At 39.3% G+C, this 24,394-nt stretch overlaps 1 protein-coding gene across 1 annotated transcript in view; it reads left to right on the forward strand.

Moving 5' to 3' along the window:
- Nucleotides 1–4,171, forward strand: part of LOC142323001 (glycine receptor subunit alpha-2-like) — a 34,405-nt gene extending 30,234 nt beyond the window's left edge. Inside the window, exon 7 of the mRNA XM_075362096.1 lies at nucleotides 3,638–4,171. The gene's annotated coding sequence lies outside the window, so the exon portion shown is untranslated. The remainder of the gene's footprint in view (nucleotides 1–3,637) is intronic.
- The last annotated feature ends 20,223 nt before the right edge of the window (nucleotides 4,172–24,394 follow it).

Raw genomic sequence — 24,394 nt, forward strand, 5'->3', positions numbered from 1 at the left:
ACACTATCTCTCTTTCTCTCGATCTCTTTCTCACTCTCTCTCTATCTGTCTAATTCTAACTATTTGATTCTCTCTCACTCTTTCTAATTCTAACTATTTCATTCTCTCTCTCTCACTCTATCTCTCTATCTGTTTGTGTGTGCGCGCGCGCGCGTCTCTCTCTCTCTCTCTCTGAGAGAGAGAGAGACGCTCACAAACACACTGTCATTCTCTCTCTCACTCTCTCTCTCTAATTCTAACTATTTCATCCTCACTCTCTCTCTCTCTCTCACTTTCTCTCTCTCACTTTTTGGGTATGTGTGTAGAGACGCGCGTTCGCTGGTGTGTGTGCGAGCATGTGTCTGCGCGCCTGTCTGTCTCTCTCTCTCTTTCTAATTCTCTGTGATTTGTGTGTGTGTGTGTGTGTGCGTGCGTGCGTGTGTGTGTGTGTGTGTGTGTGTGTGTGTGTGTTTGTGTGTGTGTGTGTGTGCGTGTGTGTGTGCGTGTGTGTGTGTGTGTGTCTGTGTGTGTTTGTTTGTATTAGGGGTGGTAGTGTCCCACGAAGAAGTATATATATATATATATATATATATATATATATACTTATATATGTTTTATAATTCGATATTTATATAATTAAATACTCTACAAGCCTTTTTAATAACTTTTACGCATTTATTAGTGACTTAACAAAGTTATTTCATTGCAATCTTAAAAAAAAACCGGTTGGAGCTGTGTTGGGGCTCACGGCCGTTGGTTCAACGTGAAACGTTACAGATATTGAATGAAGGTCCCGTCCGGTCTACAGATCGACCAACTTATATGTAGAGTTAAATGAGACAACCACCATCGTATTATTTTTGAACAAAACTGAAATTGTACAATTGAAAATGTTAGTTCCTTCATTTGGCCAACTCAACAGATAAATTGGTCGGTCTGTATGTTAGCGAGTATCGGATCGAAATAAAAACTAGACGCGTACTAAATTTAATTTTAACATAAAACAATAAATGATATTTATTTCGACTAATATTCAACGTTAATTTTGTTCAAAATCGGTCTGTGATATGAGAAATAAAAGGAATAAAGCATAATAAGCAGCGGTAGAGGTGCTCGCGTCATCAGCCTCCTTCACTGAGCGAGCCGTGCCAATTTGCAACGCTCCAGAAACAGTTTCGCTCGCTCGTCACCGGACATTGAGGTACACTTGCGTGGCCCATAACTTTGTCGTTCCAACGATATGCGTAATTTATATTTCCGGGTTTCTTTTACGCGGGTTGAGACTGACATATTATTTTTTTACTTCTTTACGTGTTTACATTAAATTACACATAACTATCGTGCAAAATACATTTATTATTATTTAAATCGATATATCTCGAAAAAAACTATAAACAGAAACACACGAATAATTGCGCTATCGCACCTAAGTCATTAACTACACTGAGTGGAAATGAGCGAGAGCAACAGTTTTAGCCGATCTGTGGTGTGTTCTCTCCCGGCCAACCCGTTCGCTATTGATGCAAACTCAAAGTCGTAACTATGACCTGACCATGTAAGTTATAAAATGACACCCCATTTACGTCTCTAAGACTAATAATTAGGGAGCTATTAACGTAGACGACATACACGTTTTCGTTACGTTACAAATTTCTGTTCTGGTACCCGTATGTTTCGATGGACCGATTTCATAACACAAATTTTGCAGTTTTTACTTCGAATATCATGAATAGTACTGAAGATCCAGTTTTGAAATGTATTTTATTCGATTTTCTATGTCAAAAACATAGGAATAATTAACTTCGCTCCTCAATTAACGTCCTAAAAATTTCTGTATGACATCATTTCATTGGGGGAGCTAAATTCCGGGCGAAATTATTCGCTAGCCGTAACTCGTTAGTGAAGTGTTTCCAGCCTGATGATTATATAAAATGTTTTCATTCTTTTTATGAGAAGAATATACTTATGAAATACGTTGGGTACTTCGTGGGACACACCATATATATATATATATATATATATATATATATAATTGAAATCCATTTTATTAAATCTTACACTTCAAATTCATATTCAGCAAATTATTTGATATAGTCTGATAAGGTATTATAAATAAAATGAAATTATTTTTAGATTTAATATTTATAAATATGGTAGAGTTCCAATTTGGTAGAATTAAAATATATAAAATCAATACTTATTTGACCACTTGGGTATTTGATAAATAATACAATAAACAATAAAACATACAGGGTGTCCCATATAAAACGCAACCCAACCTTATATTAGTAGGTATTGAAATAATAAAAAGGCATGTGTAAATGTAAATGTAATTTTTATTATTATCATCCATTAAGAGTAAATGTTGCAAGTGGCCGCCATCTTCTTGAATACCAGCTTCAATTCTTTTTACAGCGTTTCTTGCAACTTTTTTCAAAGTTTGTGGCTGGATATTTAATACAGCTTGTTCAATATTGATTTTCAATCGTTCAAGTGTTCGTGGTTTGTTGCTTTTTCTTTGAGGTAACCCAGTAGAAAAAAATCCGCCGCAGTCAAATCTGGAGATCTTGGTAGCTACAAGCCTCGACTGATAACACAACCAAAGAATTCCCCGACGAAATCAGAAGTTGAACCGGCGTAGTGCGATGTCGCACCGTCATGTTGTAGCCAGCAGTGTCTGTCTTCCTCTTCCAAAAGTACGATGAACTGAAATAAAATATCATGATATCGTTGTGCATTAACGGTGTACTCGAAAAGATAGGACCGATTATTTTCTTCCACGATATCGCGTATCATACGCCCAACTTCTGCGGGTGTAATTGTTTTTCGTGATAAACGTGGGGGATATTCAGCACTCCATATTCTACTGTTTTGGCTGTTTACGTAGCCATCCAAATGAAACCGTGCTTCATCTGTGAAAAATAACGAATCCATATCATTAATTCTGTCACGCAGAACTAATCGACAACTAATCGTAGAAATCGACGGAACCGTTGACAATATTGTAGCCGTTTTTCTTTTTCGGGCTCAAGAAGTCGATGAACCGTTTGAATGCGATAAGGTCGTAATTGTAATCGTTTGGTCGCCCGATGAACAGTCGATTTAGACAAATTAATTTTCAGCAGACAAACGTCTGATCGATTGGCGAGGCGAGTAATCGGTCTTTGATTTTAGCGACTGTATCTGTATTCAACACTGACGCTCTGCGTCAGTGTTGAATACAGTTATGTGTTTCTTGTTATTAACAGAACCGGTCTTTCTAAATTTTGCGACTAACCTTAATAATGATGTTTTGTTAGGAGCCGCCGGTTTATCCGGGTACTTATGGCGAAACAAATCTTACACTGCAACCGCTGATTTCATACTGAAGTACGACTCGACAATGAAAACACGTTCATCTATCGAAAACTCCATCTTGTCTCTAGCAATACACTGAAAGTTATGATTGCATTGTTGTTACTATCGGTAGTGTTCTACTGCGTCGCCGCGATGTTCAGATGTTGGACGAGTCCATTTCAGTAAGGAGTAGGGGAGTAAGCGTGACTTTTGAAATTTCATGAATGAGTGATTGATGGGTTGCGTTTTATATGGGACACCCTGTATTTCATTAATTCACACAATATTTTCTAACTTTAATTATTATTTTTTATGTTTACAGAAGCAGAAACCATTTAAATTCGTGAGAGAAACATTACCTTCAGAAAGAATATGACAATCATATATTTGAATGACAATCGATCAAAAATTATTTATAATACAAGATGACCAATAAATTAACCTGTCTACTATTTTTTACTTTTTTAATAAATAAGTAAAAAGTATAATTATAATTTAGACGGTAAATAAATATAACAGGCATATTGTTAAGGAAGGCCCGTTTAGATATAAAAATTGAAAGAAATGAAATAGAAAAATCTTAATTATAATAAAATAAAGTTGCGTATATACAGAGTGTTTCTAAAATGATGGGCTTAATATACTAATTCGGATTCTACTTGTAAAAATAAACTAAAAATATCATTACGAAAAACAGTTATTTCTCCCACTGTCCGCCATTTTGTTATTTTTATATAAAAATGTATATCTGAAGTTTGGATAGAGGAATCGCATTAATATTTAATAAACGTCTTTGTAATAAGATTTTTAAATTAGCACAAAATCAGGACTTAAATATCTTCGAAAATGAAGAATTGGCGGCGACTTTTATTTTTCAATTCGTTATATCTCGATAAATATTAGTTTTATCAAAATGTAGTCTTACTAAAATACTAAGCCTTTATTATGAACAAAATGACATTTGATTTTTTGAAATCGTTTAACAAATTGTCGATTTATTGGAGAAAATGGATGTTGTAATTTTGTTCTGTTTTCATGTCCTCCTTTTTATTTTTAATTCGATGAAATATTAATTGTTTTTATTTATTGTTAATTCTAGTATTGTAAATTAATATAAATTTTATAATTCAACGACCAAATAGAACAAAAGAATAAGATATTAACATAATAAACGTTTTCAAAAATGTATATTTTGTTTGCCTCTGTTATTTGTATTTCACAAAATACAATCGAGAATGAATTTTTTTAACAAAGAGTGGAGTAAAGGAAACGCATGTTTTAAAAACCACTAATACTCAACAGCGTGTAAAAGTATTGATGTTCAACGACCTCTGGTGGCTGGTCATAATAAAATTGAAGCAGAAGAGGTGGTCAGGAATGAATGGAAGACGATCTGGACCAAGTCATCAGTAGCAGAGTGGACCAGACGACTAATGAATTAGATAACTGGCTGGACCAGCGTCACGGTGATATGGATTACCACATTACCCGATTAATGTCTGACCATGGCTGTTTCAGTACCTACCTGAATAGAATTGATAAGAAGGAGTCGCCTGTTTGTGAAAACTGTCAGGGCGTAGATGACGCTAAACATACGCTATTCGAGTGCCATAGATGGGCGCAACACCGACAACGATTAGTAGATGAACGCATAGTGACGGGAAATTTTGTGTAGTGGATGTTGGCCTCTGAAAATAACTGGAAATGGTTCGCAAAATTCGCGAGAACAGTTTTCCGTACGAAGGTGGAGGAATATCGACGCCGGGGTTACTAGAGTGTTAAGTGTAGGGAAGTTTGGACAGCCCCGTCTCGGAGGACTCATATGCTTAGGTGTACGGGTTCCTGTGAAGGGACGGGGACTCCATGGGAAAGCCTTCGTGAGGGGTTAAGTTAAGACCGAGTCCCGCCCGATGTTGTTGGTTTTCTGGGGGTGCTTGCGCCCTTGGTGCTGGCACCTTTGGTTTGAGGCAAAGCATAATAACCGAGACTCGGTTCCTGGTGGGGAGGGGCCGGGAACGGAATAGCCGGGCCCTGTTTCCCCCGCCGGAGATTAGAGGCAGGCACAAAAGATCCAGAACCGGAGGGGGGTTGACCTGTCGTGCCGGATGTTAAGCCGGTGGATGGGGAGACCTTCTTAGAGTCGGGAGGACACATCCCTGGGCCGAATATACTTAATTGGATGTCCGGCCCAGGGATATAGGGGGAAAAAAAGACCTCCGGTGGACAGCTCAGATTACGCCGTTTCAATCGCTACAAAGCATAGAACAGGGTGCGTTTCTTGTCTAACAGTTTTTTTTTTTAAACTGTGATTACGTTTCAGAGCCTTTTCCGTCAAAATTTTAATTTCAAACGTCGAGGTGCAGTCCCAGATCGAAACACCATACTCTTAAGGGGTGAGGTGTTTAGAAATACCGGAACTTTGATGAAGAAAAAACCACCTGACCTTTCTCGTTCAATCCAAACTCTGGAAAATGCAGATAGAGTGAAAAAGGGCAGTACTTGTTGGTTCAAAACGATGAGGCACAAAAAACTGTAGCGATGGGTATATCGCGTCGTTCTCTTTACCGCATGTTAAATGGTGATCTCAAATTTCACCCGTAGAAAATAATGATCGTTCAAAAACTAATCAAAAGGGATTTTCTGCAACGTAAAGAATTCTCTGAAATAATGAATGCCATTCGTACGGAAGATGCAAACCACCCTAATAATGATGAGCGACGAACCTCGTTTCCATCTGGATGGGTTATTTAATACCCATATACAGAGTGATTCAAAGAAACGGGAAATTTAAAAAATTAAATAACGTTAACGAACCATTTTTTTTAGAAAATGAATTCTATTTCATGTAATTGTACAAATGTTGCCATTTTAGGATACATACATTTTAGTTTATTTTTTAAAGATGACATCTTGCATGTGACCTCCTCTTCTACGTAAACACTCACGAAGTCTCGTCGTTAAATTGTTCTTGGTTTGACGTAACATCTCAACTGGAATTTCCGCAATAGCTTCTCGGATCTTTGCCTTCAGTTCTTCCGTTGTACCAGGTCTACTGTGGAACACTTTGCTTTTAAGGTGACCCCACAAAAAGTGATCGCAAGCCGAGAAATCAGGCGATCTTGGGAGGCCTTCTAATGTCACCGTTTGGTGAAATGACACGTTGTCCAAACAATCGGCGTACAGCTGCCATCGATATTCGTGCAGTATGTGACGTTGCTCCGTCTTGTTGAAACCGGGCTGTGTTAAGAATCGGTGGAAATCTCTTTTGTTGTTCCACAACAAAGGTTTCAAGCACGGCTACGTAACGAGCAGACGTCACTGTAATCGCAAGACCGTTGTCATCCTCAAAATAATAAAGGCTTATAACACCGTAAGATTACATAGCACACCACACGGTCACTTTCTGGCTGTGCAACGGACGCTGGTGTAGCTGCATAGGATTTTCTTGTGCCCAGTAAAACTTTGCTCGTTAACAAATCCACTGAGGTGGAAATGCGCTTCGTCTGACATTCACAGTTCGTGAACAAACTCTTCGTTATCGTTTATCTTCTGAAGCATTACATTACAGAATTCTGCTCGCACATCTGCATCGTTCGATTTTAGTTCCTGGATGATCATGCAACTTGTACGGATGGTATTGCAAGTCCTTCACTAACATTCTTCGAACGCTTGAACTATGCGATTGTAAAGATGCCGAGAGACGACGGATTGACCGATGTGGACTTCGTGTGACAGCATCTTGTAAAGCTTGAACATTCTGTGGTGTACGGACGGTTCGCTCACGGCCTGGAAGTTTCTTTTTCATTGCCGAACCGGTTTCCTCAAAATTATATATCCATGTTTTAATTGCACGTGCTGATGGAACACGGTCGTGCCGTCCAAGATTAAAATGACGGCGAAATTCTCTACGCGCTCCCTCCACACTATCATTGTTTTGTAAAACGCTTTGATAGCAAATGCATGTTGCGCACCACTCCAAGGATCCATGACAACTAAATGGCAGGTTAGGTTAGACAGGCTGGCGCCACTAATCAAGTGGTACCAATGGCCCACGGCTACCAACAGAACTTTCAAAATTTCCCGTTTCTTTGAATCACTCTGTACATCATTAGAGCGGTCGAAGAATAAAAATGAATTACACCAAAAACCTCTCCGCTGCTCAAAAGTAACACTGTGGTTCAGTGTCTCCTAGATAGGGGTTGTTGGTCCTTACTTTTTGAACAGAGGAAACCACAGTTGCAGTAACATCAGCGCGCTAGATCGACATATTAAACAACTTCCTGTGTCCAGTACTACAAAGGTATAAAATGAACATGAAAGAAATGTGGTTCGAACACTGCCTCAGCTCACACGATGAAAGAATCGATTGTAGCGGTTCGACAAATGTTTCCTAGCTTAGTCATTTTATGATTCTATGATATTTGTTGACCCTACGCTCCGCCGATTTATCAATTTATCAATTTGCGATTTATTTTTGTTGAGCTAACGGAAATCAAGAGTGTACGTGAACAACCCACACACAATTGAAGAAGAAGATTTGAAAATTTCCATTTTTCAAGAAATTGAAGCTATGTCCAATGAAATGATTGGGCTTTTTAAGAATAGGTTCCGAATTTGGGTCCGACAAGAAGGACGCCATCTTGCTGACGTCATTTTCCGAACCTAATTAAGACATATTGATTTTCAGAAACGTTTATAAACATCACACGACTACGTTGTACGCCTATTAAATTACATATACGCATTTTTTACTGCACTTCATTTGAAAGTGAGATACTATCCACCAATTCTTAACACAATTGTTTAAATATTAGTTTTTATTAACATCAAATATTTATACAGAGTCATTCACGGGAACCGGATGTTTTTAAAATAATCATAAAAAAACTGAATATTTACTTTAACAAAGTTTTATTGGTACTGAAACACTTTTTAAATCAAAGCATTTGTTACTTACTCATGAACGAAAACTTTTGTCCGGCAAGTGATGTCCATTTTGGGCAATACATTGTTGTAGCCTTTCACGGTAACCGGCCTCAATTCTTTGCAGCATGTCTACATCAATCTGGGTGACGTGATGACGAATTTTGATCTTTAGGTCCTCCAATGTACGCGGTTTATTGCCGTACACACGCGATTTCAGAAACCCCCACAGAAAAAATCACAACTACTCAAATCGGGGGACCGAGAGGGCCAAGGAATGTCGCCGAATCTGGAAACGATCCGTCCCGGAAACAAGTTACAGAGAACAGCCGTCGTTGCCGTCGCTGTAGCTCCATCGTGCTGGAATAACGCATTTTGAAAATCGATTACCCGGTTTCGTAACTCAGGGATGAAAAACGTATTCAACATCGCAATGTAACGATCAGGTGTTACAGATACGGCAGCGTCATTTTTTCCAAAAAAATACGGTACAACAACACCGACCTTTCCTATTGCACACCAGACAGTCACCTTTGGGCTACGAAGTGGTCTCTCGTGAAGCCATGCGGGTTTCTTTCTGCCCGATACTGGCAATTCTGTTTGTTGACGAAGCCATTCGGATGAAAATGGGCTTCGTCACTCATTAACGATAACAAATTTTCATTTTCTTCAATAACGGTAAGCATTTGTCGACAAAATTGTAATCGCTGCGTGAAATCTTGCTCGTTTAACTGCTGCACAACGGCTATCTTGTAAGGATGGAAATGCAGGTCTGTATGCGGAATTCGTCTTACCGTACTTGTGCTCATTTGAAGCGGTGCTGAATGCCTCTGAATAGAGCGGCGTGGGCTTCTGACAATGGCTTCCCTTACTCGTTCGATATTCTCCGGAATGCTAGCGGTTCGTCGGGGACCCGTTGGTTTTTTCATCAATATTGAACCGATTCTTCGAAGGTTGTTTACCCGTCGCAATATTGTGTTACGAGAAGGGACGCTTGCGTTACGATGGATATTAAACTGACGGCGGAAATCTCGCTGAACAGCAGTTACGCACAAAACTGTTATACGCGAACAGGAGTTGGTCTAGCGTCCACGGCTCCATCTCAACGACTAAAATGTAAATGCTATGAACAAAGGAAACGTCAGACACCAGCCACGTGCCCCTCCCACCACGAACGCCCGAGTACAACCTACTTCAAAAACATCCGGTTCCCGTGAATGACCCTGTACAATTATTAATTCATGAAATATTAGGATAGAATAAAAGTTCCTTTATTACTCGTATTACTAGATCAGAGATGTTAAAACCAAAGAAAGGATAAAAAGATTAACAGAATATGATAAATATACAGCGGAAGAAAACGTTACAACCAAGGAAAGAACAAAAAGATTAAGTGAGGATGATGAATATAAACCAAGAGAAACTTTCAAAAGTAGAGAACGTGTACACAAAGATCAGAAAAATTATATTAAACCAATCGGTGATTAAATGATAGGCAACAAAAAACAAATAAACGAAATGATGATCAACTCCGACTAAGGAGGAATATTGTCGGCCAATTATCAGAGAAGTAATCAACTAAAAGATCGGCATGTATGCCTCAGTGAATATGTTTTTAATTTGATGGTCTATTATTCAGTCAATTTATATTTAGATAAAATTAAACTAAAAAATCCAAAAATAATACGATTCTAAATCATTGTTAAAAGTACAAATTTTATTTCACCAATAACTTCTGATATTTTTTCGTTTTTTTTTTTGTTATTGAATTTTTATTTAGGCAAAAATTTGTTAATAATGTAAAATATTTAAATTAAAAAAAAGGGGATGAAATCTGATTCGAACAGATTTGTCTTCACCTTGTAAGATCCAAATATTTCATTAATTAAAATTTTATTTGGTTATAACTCTTAAAACAATGAAAATAAGTACCACTTATGATATATCAAAAAGATCTCGATGAGGGCTTATTACAACAGTTAAGAAAAAGGCCAAAATCTAAATTTATTTGGATTTTGGACACTTTTAGTCCAGTTGATTTTAATCAAAACGAAAGGTGTAAAACTAGATGTTACAACATCTGCTCCCCCGGGCCGGTCCGAATGGTTAGTATTACGCCACCCAGGGGAGTGGCTGTTAAGGGCGATAGCGTCCACAGTGACATCTATGATGTTATATGCAGTACCAGTGTGGTGGCACTCAGTCAGGGTTAAAAGAAATTTGAACAGACTGGTTAGTACTCATAGGAGGCTGTTGCTGGGGGTTGTTTCAGCTTACAGGAAGGTCTCCTATGAGGCGTTGTGCGTGTTGTCTGGGGTGCCACCAATAGACTTAATGGCCCTAAATAGAGTCGAGAGGGCGCAAGGCCTCGAAGCAAATGAAGCAAAAGATAGACTTAGACATAGATGGCAGGAGGATGGACCAGCCAGACGCACGAAGGAGCTGATTCCAGATCTTGCAATACGGTTAGACAGGGAACATGGTGAGTTAAATTATCATATCACGCAGTTTTTTACAGGTCATGGCAATTTCAATGAGTACCTCCATCGTGTTGGAAGAAGGCCAGGTCCAGAATGTATCTACTGTGAGAGAATTGACAATGCAGAACACACATTTTTCTGCTGCGAGAGGTGGGCAATTAAAAGGAGGAACTGTGGCATAAAAGGTATGAGCCCAGCAGAGGTCCTAGAGCACATGTTGAGGAGCGAAATAAACTGGAAGAAGGTTACGGAATTTATAGTAGCAGTATTAACAGAGAAGGATATAGATGAAAGGCGACTAGGTTACTAGTGTAGAATAGGGTAGGGTGGACAGCCACAGTGGTGAGAGACGGCACGCTGAGGTGTGTCGTTCTCAATGATCCACTGAGGACTCCAAGGGTTTAGATAGGTTCCGATGAAGAAGAGTAAGAAAAGACCCGGTGCCACGTTACGGCTATTTGAGGTATGTCGTGGTTTCCAAATGGGCAAACAGAAAATCACTCAAAAGAGCTGACACCGGCGAGCCGACCTGCCATGCCGGATGTTCAGCCGGTAGGCGGAGAGGCTCGTTAGAGTTTACCAGACACTCCCCTGGGTGGCGCAATACCAACCAGTCGGACCGGCCCAGGGAAGTAGAGTGAAAAAAAAAAAAAAAAAAAAAAAGGGGGAGTGCCTGTTATACTCTAATGAGCCTCCCACCTACCGGCTGTATGTCCGTCAAGGCAGGTCGGCCCACCGATCAGGTCTTTTGAGTCTCATTTGCCCTTCTGTATCGCTACGCCATACCTTGGAAAGTCGTGACGCATCGATGGGTCTTTTACACTTGTATAGACCTATTCTCCCTCGGAGTCCCCAGTGGATCCTTGGAACTGACACACCTAAGCATGCCAGCCCTCACCACTGGGGCTATCCACCCTACCCTAATCTATTCACTCAGAAGCCCAGTTTCCTCTCGTCTTCGTTTTTTACTGTTAACATATTCCTGATAGTTCCTTCAATTCTTTTCCAATTGTCCTCACTATGTAGCATGTTACTCGTAATGTCCTCAGGTCTTATCGTTGATAAATTTGTGTCCCGTCTATTTTGTATCCATCTGATGCATTCCTTGAAGGTATAATCTGCATCGTCCTCAATGCCGCAGTACATACAGGCCGGCGTTTGTCTTCTCCCAACTCTGTGAAGGTAATAATTAAAATTACCGTGGGCCCGTAAAGTACTGCGACAAAAAAAAGTCCACCTCCCCGTGTTTCCTATTGATCCAACTCTCAAGATCAGGGATTAGCTGTTTTGTCCTGCTAGCAGGTCCTACCTCTCTCCACCTTTCTTTCCACCTAGTTATCAGCCTATGCTTAGCCTCCTGAGTTTCCAGTCCTTGCGATATCTCTACCCTGTAATGGGCCATTAAGTCGATTGGAGGTACTTTTGCCAAAACGGAAAGTGCCTCATAGGAGACTGTTCTGTAAGCGGAAACCACTCCCAGCAACAGCCTCCTATGCGTTCTCACAAGTCTATTTTTGTTTTTCTTGATTCGTAATGAAGTCCACCATACAGGCACTGCATACAATAAAGATGATACAACTGCCGATGCTGTCACCTTTCTTTTGGACGCTCTTGGAGCCTTCTTTGTTGACATGATCATATTTAACCCTTTTATCATGTTGTCCGCTTTATTGCATATAATATTAATATGTTCAGAAAAGGCACAATTTCTCTGAAAGAGAATTCCCAGGCTTCAGCTTGGCAGTAAGCATCTCACTGTAACGCGCACTGTTTATTGTCATGCCCCTTTCATCATAATGTTCCGGTACCTCATAATGTGAGTCCCAAAACACCGCAAGCGTCAGTTTTCCTGCGGACGGTCGGGTATTGAACTTTTTTTTTTTGCAGGGCAAATTTGGATGTTTCCATTCCATACTCTACCTTTTACTCTCCAGCTCGTAATGATGAATCCGTGTTTCGTCACCGGTGATGATTCTCTTTAAGAAGATGTCCCGTCCGTTACCGTAGCGATACAAATATTTTCGGCAGATGTCCAAGCGCCGATTATTTATGCGACTGTGGTGAATTGTTTTGGGACCCATCCTCACAGACTTTATGAAACCAAAGTCTGTTGTGGACAATTTCGTAGGCAGAACCGTGACTAATTTGCAGACGATATGCCACTTCATCGATAGTTACTCGTTCGTCTAAGAAAACCGTGTCACGTGCACGCTCAATTTTTTCTTCATTTGTGGCGGTAAACGGTCGTCCGGCTCCTTCGTCGTGCGTAACACTTGTGCTACCGTTTTTTAATTTTCTATTCCTTTCGTAGACACTCCGTTTCAGCGATACGCTGTTCCCGTACTGTACTGAAAGTCTTCGATGAATTTTGGTCCCTGATCCACCTTCTGAGCACAAAATAAGGATCGCTGAACGTTGCTCTTCTTTGGTGCAAACATATAACGGAGCAGCCCTGGTTAATGGCAGGACAGCGATAATGGAACTAACCCAGCAGCATCAAACCTGTACAGACATAACAACAATTAAACTACGCATGCGTCATCTACGCAAAACGACATTAATACCAACATAAACAAAAATATAACTAAATTACAGATAATAATTGACTTACCCTCGTACATACGTATGAACAGACGTCACGCCGAAACTAGTCAATATGGATATTTCCGTTGAAATCTGAAAAGATAAATTTTAAGCGATTACAATACTTCCTTTACTTCGTACAGGAAGTAAAAATGAAATGAAAATATTAATATTTAATATAAAACGTTTTTATTTCTATAAATGAAACAACTAAAGAGATTAAAACGCCAAGAGAAAACATCCTTCCACCAACATTAGCAGAAGTAAAGATAGCTCTGAAGCAAATGAAAAACAACAAAACAAGTGGGGAAATTTCCTGACTGCAGAATAATGGAAGAACGCGTCAGAAAAAGTACATAGAAATCTCCACACAGAAATGGTAAAAATATGGCACAAAGAGGAATTTCCGGAAGAATGGAAAACCGCAATAATCCACCCTTTACATACAAAAGGTGATAAAACCAACCCTGACAACTATAGGGGAATTTCCTTACTAGACTGCACTTACAAAATTCTATCAAGAATAGAAGAATTGAGAGGAGAGTGGAAGAAGTGTTAGGAGAACACCAATTTGGTTTCAGGAAACGTATAGGGACAAGGGAAGCAATTTTAGACCTCAGATTAATAGTAGAAGGAATATTAAAGAAAAACAAACCAACATACTTGGCGTTTATAGACCTAGAAAAGGCATTCGATAACGAAGACTGGAATAAAATGTTCTGCATTTTAAAAAAAATTATGGTTCAAATACAGAGATAGAAGAACAATTGCTAACATGTACCGGAACCAAACAGCAACAGTAATAATTGAAGAACATAAGAAAGAAGCCGGAATAAGAAAGGGAGTCCGACAAGGATGTTCCCTATCTCCGTTACTTTTTAATCTTTACATGGAACTAGCAGTTAATGATGTTAAAGAACAATTAAGATTCGGAGTAACAGTACAAGGTGAAAAGATAAAGAAGCTACGATTTGCTGATGATATAGTAATTCTAGCCGAGAATAAAAAGGATTTAGAAGAAACAATGAACGGCATAGATGAAGTCCTACGCAAGAACTATCGCATGAAAATAAACAGGAACAAAACAAAAGTAATGAAATGTAGTAGAAATAACAAAGATGGACCACTGAATGTGAAAATAGGAGGAGAAAAGATTATGGAGGTAGAAGAATTTTGTTATTTGGGAAGTAGAAAGGCAGGCCACGTTTGGAATATGTAAAACAAATTGTTAGGGATGTAGGATGTAGAGGGTATACTGAAATTAAACGACTAGCACTAGATAGGGAATCTTGGAGAGCTGCATCAAACCAGTCAAATGACTGATGACAAAAAAAAGAAAATCAAGAATAATTTACAAGAGAATCAAAGACCGACTGGAACAAGAACTACGGGAATACCAAGGGTGATTTAGACCATGCCGAGGCTGACCGAACAAATTCTAAATTATAAGGTAAATTATAAGGTAATTCTAAATTTAAATTAATTATAAGGTATCATAAACTAAGGAATAAACAACTTTTATTCCTAGCATATGATTGTGTACATCGAGAATCCCTGCTAAAAATCCTGAGGAATTTAGGGCTTCACCCAAAACTAGTCAAAATCATCGGACTAACACATACCAAATCCAAGGTTAAATTCAGGGGAGAAATATCTGATCCATTCGACATTAAAACAGGACTGAGACAAGGAGATGGACTGTCACCGCTTTTATTCAACTTGTGCCCTTGAATTTATTATACGGGATTGGAAAAAATTAAATAAAGACAACGTTAAAATAGGAAAAGATACCTCAGTAAATCGCCTAGGCTTTGCGGACGATTTAGCCCTACTATCCCAAAATATAGAAGAGGTCAGATACCAACTGTCAACACTGGAAGAGATTGCAGGAAAAATTGGTCTAAACATTTCATACGAAAAAATCATAATTATGGTGAGTGAGAGACCCACTATGCATAAAGTAAAAATAAACAATAATGACATAGAACTAGTAGAAAACTTTAAATACTGGGGGAAAACGTCACACACAACCTCCAAGAAAATCCAAACTGGAATGAAATAATAAATAAACTCATCAAAGCCACAATAAAAAATGCATGTCCATAAACACAAAAATAAGACATTATAACTCAATTATCCGACCAGAAATACTTTACGGATGCGAAACCATATTTGGACCGTACCAGACAAGGTTTACTGACAAACTGGAAAAGATTGAAAGACAGATTCTATGACGATGCATCGGGAAAAACATTAAAAAAGACGGGATTTGGAGAATTATTTCAAAACGATTTACGAAACGATCATCCCGATAACTAATAAATTTAGAAAGAAGAGAATTTCCTTTCTAGGACATATTTTCAGAACGGAAGAGACCAGACTTATCAGATGGATAATCGAAATTTCTGGAACAAGAAAAGCAGACCGAACTGGTTATACGAAGTACAGAAAGACATGGAGGAATTAGACATAACCCGTGAAAACCTAAAAACGAAAACCGGAAACTATGAGAAATTAAAAAATAAAGAAACAAGATTCCTATCAAAACCCAAGAATATAATAAGCCGGGTGTACTCTGAACAAGAAAGGGCAAGAAGATCTGAAACCCTTAGAAATTACTGGCAAAAAAGAACAGTTGAAAAGCAACAAATCAGCATGAAAACAAACAACTTCCCAAAAAAAAATGAACTAAAGTGATCCATTATGGTCTTAAAAGTAATAAAGTAATCGTACTCTGTCAGATGAAGCTATATGTGTGCTTGCGTCGGTCCCGCCGGTAGAACTTCAGATCAAGAGCAGGAAAGCGAGAGCGGAAGGGTGTAGTAGAGCTGAGACCGAGGCGATGACCCGACAGTGGTGGAAGGAAGTATAGGCAGAGACTAACGCTGCGGCCTGGACCAGAAGTGATTTGGACGCATGGCTGGATCGCCAACATGGCGAGGTGAACTTTTACGTAACACAGATGATGTCGGGTCATTGTTTGGTTAGCTGGCATCTCTCCCGCCACCACCCCATTCGGTCGCTCTAGAGCATAGACCAAATGTACCGTGCCAAAAAACGGCTACTGTGCCTCGAAACAGATTTGCGATCTCGTTACCTAATTGCTCCTAATGAGCTCCTATCTTGCGTGAGCGGTTAAGCTGAGCGCCATACAGCACCCGCCTATGTGTCCCTACCGCTCACTTGTCACATTAAAACTAAATCGGGGAGGCGCACCCCTTGTTACAATTTAAAACTATAAAAGTTACAAATAAAAGACGGCAATTTAAACCGCCACGCCTCGGTCGCTGTTTGTCAGCTAGTGTCTGTCCACCATTTAAGCGCTTGGAGCTTTATTGGCTGATGGCAGCCATTAATTCAAGGAAGGTTTTCCACCGACACGCCACAGGAATCAGTAAATCCCAATTTAATTAAACTACCGATGACGGTTGAACATCGCAACCTCATCGAGGAACTCCCACACGGTCCGACAATGCGGCTCACGCCACATTGACTCGCCGTTTATGAGCGGCCAGTTTTCCCCCTGACCTCTAAGTTCCAGGGTGGCCCGGTCTCTGCCCCCCCCCCCCCCAAGAGCAGTGCAGTCGAACATTAGATGTTCGTTCGAATGGACCTCCCCGCAGACGCACAACTCATCAGCCGCTAGGCGAAACCTGAACAGATATTGCATCAAATTCACGTGGTTGGTGAGCACTTGGGCACCCGCCGCCATTAAAAATGAATTTGAGGCATACCATCCCCCCAGATCCTGTATAAATCTATACAGAGATCTTCCATTAGTCGTGGTGTGCCATTCATGCTGCCATGCCACCATCGCGAGGCCCCAAAGCCTCTTCCGCAGGCGGGAAATGGGCAACTGTTCGAAATTTAGACCCGGTGCATTGTGATAGTCGTTCCGTTCCGGTTCTAGCCCGGCCCGAAACCGCATCCCAAATACCTCGGTTTCCCGACCTCTTCGCAACTTCCACATGGCTGCACGAACTTTCACCACTAAATCGATTGGGAGAGCCTTTCCCAATACGGTAGTAGCCTCATAGGAGGTTGTTTTAAAAACACCAGTGCATACAATTAAGGCTCTGCGCTGGGCACTCCTTAAATTTAGAAGCAGTGCTCTATTTCTATCCAACCTATGCGCCCAAACTGAATTCACTGTCGTGAATTTCCACGAACTAAAAGGAGACAGTCATCGGCGAAAGCCTGGGCCGTGACTCCTTCTGGGAATGTCAACCCCAGAAATCCATCGAACACCAGGTTCCACAGCAGGGGACCGAGAACGGAACCCTGCGGGCTTCCCCTGGTGACAGATTTTTCCACAACTAGGTGCGCATCTTTAAACAGGGCCGTACGGTTAGACAAATAGTCTCGTACCACGGCCTGTATGGCTTCGGGAACATCGCGGCGTTCCAAAGCATATAGGACAGAACTCCAACACAAGGAAGGAAATGCTGCCTCTATATCAATAAAAATAGCCAAAACATATTTGCAGTCGGCGCTTTTCACCTCGGTAAGAGCATTTAAGATGCAATCCTCGGTGCCAACCCCTTTCATGAAGCCATATTGGCCTCGATTTAGAATACAGCTCATATCGATGCCTTCTTCGAGCCGTTCCACAACCAGCCTTTCAAGCAACTTGCCGAGAACCGGCAAGAGGCTGATGGGTCGATAACTGCCGACCTCACCAGGATCCTTTCCAGGTTTCAGGAGTACCCTTACCAAAGCCACCTTCCAGCAAGCCGGAAAGCAGCCCCAGCTTAGGCATCCCGTGAACAGTCTGCCCAGTGGCTCTCTTATGACAGGCAATAAATGATGGAAAATATCCGGGTCAAGTTGGTCAATCCCCGGTGCCTTCTTTAGTGCCATTCGAGAAACCACTCGGTGTATATATCTTCGGGTTCCACGGTCCGAACGCCAAGGAATGGTGTTTCACCCGCCCTAACGCCGATTTCCGCTTCCCCCTCCGGAGAATCTGGAAACAGAGTATCCAGGAACGCCCGGTAAGTCGCCACAGATGTTAAAGTGTGGTCCCGACCCGCATGGAGTCTTTCCAAAACTTGAGTTTGGCTTCCTTGATGGCGTGAACATATGTATTACGGGCACGCCGGTAGATCCGAAGACGCTCAGCGTGCACGTGGTTAACGATGGTCCCCGTTGGGGGGCAACGCTGGTACCTTATCCGCGTCTAAAGTGATCCAACAACAAATCAGCATGAAAACAAACAACTTGCCAAAAAAAAATGAACTTAAGTGATCCATTATGGTCTTAAAAGTAATAAAGTAATCGTACTCTGTCATATGAAGCTATATGTGTGCTTGCGTCAGTCCCGCCGATAGAACTTTAGATCAAGAGCAGGAAAGCGAGAGCGGAAGAGTGTAGTAGAGCTGAGACCGAGGCGATGACCCGACAGTGGTGGAAGGAAGTACGGGCAGAGACTAACGCTGCGGCCTGGACCAGAAGGTTAATAAGTGATTTGGACGCATGGCTGGATCGCCAACATGGCGAGGTGAACTTTTACGTAACACAGATGATGTCGGGTCATGGATGTTTTGGTTACTATTTAAAAAGATTCGGCAAGAGAGACACACCCAACTGCGACTACTGCCAGGGGGTGGACGACGCAGAGCATACGATGTTCGAATGCCGGAGATGGGCACAATACAGACAATTCATAGCAGTCAATAACCTGAACGCGAATAACATAGTGGAGTGGTCGCTAAGGAGGGAGCAGAACTGGAACGTTTTTAACAATTTCGCCGGTACGGTTCTTCGCACTAAGGAAGAGGAGGCGCGACGAAGGATACGTTAGGTTCAATCGTAAATAGGGATAGGTGGACAGCCCCGTCTCTGAGATCCTGTATTCCCTGGCGTGCAGGTTTCGGTGAGGGGACGGGGACTCCGGGGAAATTTCGCGGGGATAAAATTAAAAGACCTAGACCCGGCCGGCGTGGCTGGTTTTGGGGGTACGCGCGCTCCTTGTGCTGGTTGCGCCGGTTTGAGGCAAATGGCATAAAGACCGAGACCCGGTTTCTGTCGGCGGTGGTGGAGAACGACATAGCCCTCGTCGGCGGGAATTAGAGGCAGGCAAGAAAAGATCTAGTACCGGGGCGCGGTTGACCTGCCGTGTCGGGTGTAAAACCGGTGGGCGGGAAGACCTTAGAGTCAAAAGACACGTCTCTGGGCCGAGTATACTTAATTAGATGTCCGGCCCAGGGATGTAGGGAAAAAAAAGTAATAAAAAAAAAAAAAAAAAAACAACTGAAGTTGATCAGTAGTGAAAAATATGCGTTTCCTCTGCTCCAACCGTTTTTTCTTAATGTAATAAATAAGTTCGAAGAAAAAGAATTCTGATGGTAGAGGTAACAATAATAAAACTTTATACAAATAACAGCAAGGTTCAATAAGGTCGTATCTCTTTTATCTATTATTTTATAAAGAATGTAATTTTTTATAAAAAGATGCCAAATAATTTATTTATGTTATCTATAAAATTAAACAATCAAACAACAAAATTATTCAGAAGCAATGTAAATATTTGTAAATACATTTTTTTTTTTAAATAAATAAATAAATAAAAATTTTATAAACATAAATATGTAATTATGTATAAAAATAATCTGGTCATAACTTTTTATTTGAATACACATCGAGGTCTGTTAAGAAAAATATAATCGAACTTTATATTTATAATATTTATAATTAGTTATATAGATGATCCTTCTTCCATCAAAAATATTCTCCTGTGTTATTTATACACTCTGCCAATCGGTGTTTCCACATTGCCAAGCATTACTGGATAGCTTCATCAAAATCTTAGTAAGAATTTCGCCGACATAAGTCCACAGTTATGACCATCACGGCGATAAAACTATGTTTACAGTTCTTAAGCATGACCCCTAAACTAAAATTGAAATGAAAATGTGAGAAAGAAAAAACGTGAAAACATTATACGGAGTGCGACAATAACGTAATGAGACTGATGTGAAAAAAAATGTTGCTTACCGTTTTAGTCATGTTTACTGATGTCTTCTTCAAAGTAGTTTCCCTTTCATTCCAAGCACTTATTCCAGCGCTTCTGCCATTGATGGTAACATTTCTAGAACTCATCTTCTGTAATATCCTCCAAGACCCTCGTCACAGATTTTTGGACATCTTGCGTTGTTTGAAAATGGTGTCCCTTGACCGCCATTTTGACTCTTGGAAATAGAAAAAAGTCGCACGGAGCGATATCTGATGAATAAGATGGCTGTGGTAGTACTGAAATTTGTTTTGAGGTTCAAAATTGCTGTACTGACAGAGCAGTATGGGATGGCGCATTATCGTGATGCAGAATCCAATTATCAGCAATGTTGTGACGGACACGAAGAACTCGTTTACGAAGTCTTTCTAAAATTTCTTTGTAGAAATATCGGTTAACTGTTTGTCCAGGAGGCACCCGCTCTTTATGAACAATTCCGTTGGAATCGAAGAAGCACACAAGCATGCATTTCACTTTTGACTTTGACATGCGAGCTTTTTTTGGTCTGGGTGATCCCTTTAAGCACCATCGCGAACTTTGGCGTTTTGTCTCTGGATCGTATTGAAAAAACCAACCTTCATCACCGGTGATAACACGGCTCAATAAATCTGGATCGATTTCCGTTTGCTCTAACAGATCGGCTGCCACATTTTTCCGTGTTTCTCGCTGTTCTTGTGTGAGATTTATGGGAACCATTTTTGCACAAATCTTTCTCGTACCAAGATCTTCAGTTAATATTAGACGAACCGTTTCTCGATCAATGTTGAGTTCTTCTGCGATCATTTTCACGGATAATCTTCGATCAGATCGTACGATTTCACGCACCCCGGTCAAGTTGACATCTGTCCGTGAGGTTGAGGGTCGTCCACTGCGGTCTTCATCTTCAACATTCGTTCTGCCTTCACTAAAAATTTTATGGCACCGAAAAACTTGAGCTCTTGACATAACCTCCTCTCCAAAAGCCTTTTGAAGGTTACCGTAAGTCGTCGTCGCGTTTCCACCCGATTAAACGCAAAAAGAAATGGCAAACCGTTGCGCAATATTTTGGGGTTTCATTTCTTTGACGAGAGACACAAACACGTGTTCACTTATTACAGCACAACTCACGACTGAGCAGTTGCATCAATGTGCCGCTTGGACTAGAAGTAGCTTATAGACCAAGGTCAAAGATGGTGTGCCTACGCAAGATGGAGGGTTGCCACATCTTGCAAAGAAAAATCAGTCTCATTACTTTATTGTCGCACCTCGTATATGAACATTTCCTTTTATATACCGATTTATACACGGGAAAAAGGGAGAAAGGAAAGGGAAAAGTTAGTACATTGAAAATGTAATTTCAATCACATATTATGAAAAGTGGCTAGAAATATTAACAAGCGTATACACGATAATAATGGGAAGAATCATACTGAACGAGTCATTCCTTCGATTCGATTCTCTATACTGAATGAAATAATCGAGAATCGGTTAGTGTAAGAAACCGATTCTTTTTACGATTGTCGACAATGAATTGGATAGCCGATAGGAAACCAAATCTTTCTCATATACAATTCGATTCGACTCATCTTTGTTAAAGAGTCAATTAAGAGTTGATAAGAAAAGAATCGAAGAAATTTTAGTAGGTATGCTTCAGTTGAATTGAACAAGAGTTTAAAACAAATGAACCGCTAAATATGGATGAAAAAGAGAAAGAGTGCATGCGCAATAGAATTTAATATAAAAGTAGTACGGTCAGTACTACTATTATAATATTCTATAATAGTAGTACAGAACAATTAGTTTAACTAGTCATGCATCAAAAATCTTAACTAGAATTCTATACAGAAGAATTGAGAGGAGAGTGGAAGAAGGAAAAAAACCAATTTGGTTTCAGGAAAAGTATAGGGACAAGAGAAGCAATTTTAGGCCTCAGATTAATAGTAGAAGGAAGATTAAAGAAAAACAAACCGACATACTTGGCGTTTATAGACCTAGAAAAGGCATTCGATAACGTAGACTGGAATAAAAAATTCAGTATTTTGAAAAAATTAGGGTTCAAATACAGAGATAGAAGAACAATTGCTAACATGTACAGGAACCAAACAGCACCAGTAATAATTGAAGAACATAAGAAAGAAGCCGTAATAAGAACGGAGTCCGACAAGGATGTTCCCTATCTCCGTTACTTTTTAATCTTTACATGGAACTAGCCGTTAATGATGTTAAAGAACAATTTAGATTCGGAGTAACAGTACAAGGTGAAAATATAGATGCTACGATTTGCTGATGATATAGTAATTCTAGCCAAGAGTAAAAAGGATTTAGAAGAAACAATGAACGGCATAGATGAAGTCCTACGCAAGAACTATCGCATGAAAATAAACAAGAACAAAATGAAAGTAATGAAATGTAGTAGAAATAACAAAGATGGACGACTGAATGTGAAAATAGGAGGAGAAACGATTATGGAGGTAGAAGAATTTTGTTATTTGGGAAGTAGAATTATTAAAGATGGACGAAGCAGGAGCGATATAAAATGCCGAATAGCACAAGCGAAACGAGCCTTCAGTAAGAAATATAATTTGTTTACATCAAAAATTAATTTAAATGTCAGGAAAAGATTTTTGAAAGTATATGTTTGGAGTGTCGCTTTATATCGAAGTGAAACTTGGAAGATCGGAGTATCTGAGAAGAAAAGATTAGAAGCTTTTGAAACGTGGTGCTATAAGAGAATGTTAAAAATCAGATGGGTGGATAAAATGACAAATGAAGAGGTAATGCGGCAAATAGATGAAGAAAGAAGCATTTGGAAAAATATAGTTAAAAGAAGAGACAGACTTATACGCTACATACTAACGTATCCTGGAATAGTCGCTTTAATATTGGAAGGACAGGTAGAAGGAAAAAAAAATTGTGTAGGCAGGCCACGTTTGGAATATGTAAAACAAATTGTCAGGGATGTAGGATGTAGAGGGTATACTGAAATGAAACGACTAGCACTAGATAGGGAATCTTGGAGAGCTGCATCAAACCAGTCAAATGACTGAAGACAAAAAAAAAATAATTTTATCTTCTATTTGAATTAAAATGAAAAGAACATAAAATTTAATTTCACTAATAATTTCTGATGTTGTTAATTTTTTAATTTTATTACTGAAATATTATTTATTGTAAAACGTTTTTAACATCATTGGTTATTTAATAAATCAATATATTTAAATTAAAAAGAAAAAGTAGGTTTTTAACCGACTTCCCGTTGTGAGATCCAAATATTTCATTAATTATAATTTTATTCGGCTATAACTCTGGAACCAATAAAAATAAATACCACTTATAATGCATCGTTAAAAAGCTCTCAATGAAGTCTTATTATTGAAGTTAAGGAAAACTCCAAAATTAAAAATTTGTTTTAATTTTGAACTTTTTGGGACACTATTGGTCCGGCCAATTGCAATAAAAAGGGAGGCGCACAAGTAAATTTTACAACAGTAATAAATCGGAAATATAAATAACTACAGCTAATATTTTTAGTTAAAGGAAATACAGATGTACGTACGAATACGTCACGCCGAATCTAATCAATATATATACGTAAATAGTAAAAATAGTTTAACTTTTAATTTTGAAAACAAAACCTTTTTCACGATTACAATATTTCGTACAAAGAAGTAAAAAAAAATCAGAATCGGTTCAACAAAATCAATTTTTACATTTAACATGACAGATGATACACTGAAAACAGTATAACTTTACATACGCTTTCTAGCGGTAAAATTGGTAACTAACTTCTAAATTTACAGCTCTTCAAAGAAATTATTACGGAATTTTTATATTTATAAATTTTCGTCAAGATTTGTTATTTTAATATTTTGTTTTATTAACATTTGATTGCGTTAAAATTGTTATATATTTTAATAAATTTATTTGTATAAATAATGTTACTGTCACGTTGTAATATTGAAATTAAATATTTTCCTCAACGGTTTAATTTTTCAAAGGTATAGTATATGTAGGTAATATACCGTTGCATTTTATGTTCCTACACTAATTATTTAACTTGCCTTATGGTGGGGTAACTGAGAACGAATATAGTCCAGACCTT

Source organism: Lycorma delicatula, chromosome 4, assembly GCF_047948215.1.
Source record: "Lycorma delicatula isolate Av1 chromosome 4, ASM4794821v1, whole genome shotgun sequence".
NCBI lineage: Eukaryota > Metazoa > Arthropoda > Insecta > Hemiptera > Fulgoridae > Lycorma > Lycorma delicatula.